We start from the raw sequence: 2,955 nt of genomic DNA, 5'->3' as shown, positions 1-2,955 counted from the left end.
TATATTATATATATATATATATATATATAAAATGAATATTTTGTTTCAATTTTTTTTTTCATTTTTGAAATTTTTTATGATTTGTGATCCATTGAAAACTACATAATTTCGAAAAAAACTTTCTTCTAGTTAAGTCCTCCTTAATTTGTAAAGATATTCTAAAATATTAATTTTAATTTATATTTATGATTTTAACTTACAAATTTGATTATTTTTATTTTTTTATTATGATTTTTTTATTATGATGAAAAGATAAAAAATAATGCTAAATATCTTTTCGAGAATTATATCTTATACATATAAATTTCATTACAAATAATACAATAAAAACGATGCGACAAAGATAGAAATTACTGCTTTCTTTTACTATTTTATTTTATCTAATTCAAACTTAAATTGTTTATATTTAACAAATAACTTTCAGCTGATCTATTTTTGTATATTAACTTTGTATTTATCTTAACCTCTATAATTGACCCTGCAAAGATTTTTTTCACGAATATATTCATAATATGTAGTCTCTAATAATATACAATAATCCCATAATTAACAATAAGATTAACGAGGAATCAATGAATAACAGTGGAATATTTTCGTTAAAATTCACTTCCTTTTTTTTCGAACAAGTGAAACACTTTTTTAATGAGATTCATCCACGAGCCTAAAGGAAAGCGTCTTTCCCATCCGTGATATTTCTCCACACAATACTTTTTTTTTTCCACGAGTTGTCTCGTTCTTCCGAGATGTCTCGTGTCTGATAAATTATACGAACATTGCATTTTCTTACGTAATACATCTCTCTTGATCTTTGCTGTTCTTTGATCGAGGAATTTCATGATGTACCTGTCCTCGATTCCTCTTATTGTGAGAAATATTAATTATTATTATTATACTTCCGAAGTTATTGAAATATTAAATTATATAAAAAATTCGTTTACGTTTTTTTATAAAAATATAAATAAAAAATAAAAATATCAAATATTGACAGTTTTATAATAGGAATGAAAAATCCTATAAATTTTTTAATAATAATAGATTATTTTCTAATAATGAGAAAGAAAGTGTTTTTAATTTTTCAGATCTAAAAAAAAAACTTTTTATGAGATTAATACTTAAAATATTTTAAAAGATTTTGAAGTTTTAATTTTTTGTTTTATTAAATAACATTTTTTTTACTTTTTAATTCTTATTTCTATTATATTATTTTATTTTTTATTGTTATTAATTAATTTATATTATATTATCTTTTATCTTTTATTACATATTTATTTTGAAATAGAGATTTCTATGTACAAATTTTAAATTTCAATTATGTTTATATTAAATAGCTATTAGTTAGTTAAATTATATATATTTATGTAGTATTAATTATGTAAATATTATGTAATATTATGTAGTAAACATGTACTTTTAGAATTTTTTAATAAAAAAAATAAAGTAATAAATAATAAAATTCTCTTAAAATGAAAATATCGAAAAAAGATATCTGATTTCTCTAAGAATTTTGTTCTAATGTTATTTATACTTATATGGAGCACATATTTCACGACGTATATCAAGAACAAACAAGAAGTTCTGCAATACTTTCAGCGAAGAAGAAGAAAATAATGATATTATACATATTACAACATCCTCTATAAATTTAAGATTATTTGTTGTTTTGAAATTGAAATACAGAAACTTTTTAAAAGTTATATTTTGGAAAAGTTAGAACAAATTTATAAAATTAAAAATTGCAATTATATATTATATATATATTAAGAACGATAGAGTTTTTTTATAAATTTTTTATAAAAAAGTTATTAATATTTTAAAAAATTAAATTATGTAGAAATTCATAGAATGATACTTGATTGTTATAAATTGACTTGAATAAAAAATTTTTGTTCATATATCATAAAATTTATCAAATTAGTTCTTAAAAAAACTTTTTTATTCATTATAAATTATTTTATTATAAATATTTATCTTATCATGAATTGATTTATCCAATATTAAAAAATTTTCGATAAAACAAAACAAATAAATAATAACACATTTTACTTATGAATGTTAATGTACATATGATCATACGAAGCAAGTAAGTTTCTTCCAAGCATCGTACGAGAAAGAGCATTCATAATTAGCATTATAATACTTTGATTTTACCTATGTTTCTTAAAAGGCAAGAAATAGATCACGAATGTATGACGCAAGGATTAATTAAATCTTGAATAAATAATGAAATCTATCCCTACAATATTAAAGAAACTAAATAAAAGGCAAAGAAATTTACACAAATTAACACGAATTATTCTATTATTTATATTATACTATATCTCTTCCTATCATTGTGTAAAATTTGAAATTTATTAAGTAAAATTGATATAATTTATGTTTTTATGGATATTTTTTATGGATATTTGATGGAACAAAGAAAATAATAAAAAATAATAAAAAATTATAAAATAAAGAAAGCGTTAATTAAATAATTAAATTTGAGATGAAATTAATGAATATAATGATTAAATTAGTTCTGTCTTTATAATACCTAATTTTAATTACATAGCAATGTTGTAAGTAGTACATATAAAATAAAATCTAATATGTATCATTGATAACTAGTGAAACTTGAAATGTAAATAATGTATTTAGAAATTTATATTTAGAAATAACATTAATAACATTATTAAAATTATTATAGATAAATATTAATAAACGCTTAAAGTTAAAAATTTATGTAATTTTTAACTTTTTTTACAAATTATAATAAACATATTCTAAGATAATTAAAAGTAGCTTTATTATATTTAAAGAGATATTTTTCAGGAAAAAATCGAAATTTTCGCTTGATTTTTGAATCTTACGTTATAATGGTGATCTATCTTATAATAATCAATTTTTTATTTTATAATAATCAATTGATGATGTCATAAATAATTTTATTTAAGAAATGACATGTAAAATATATTTTAT

Source organism: Apis dorsata, unplaced genomic scaffold (genome assembly GCF_000469605.1).
Source record: "Apis dorsata unplaced genomic scaffold, Apis dorsata 1.3 scaffold_480, whole genome shotgun sequence".
Taxonomy (NCBI): Eukaryota; Metazoa; Arthropoda; class Insecta; order Hymenoptera; family Apidae; genus Apis; species Apis dorsata.
The sequence above is the reverse complement of the archived record's forward strand: the minus strand, read 5'-3'. Positions refer to the sequence as shown.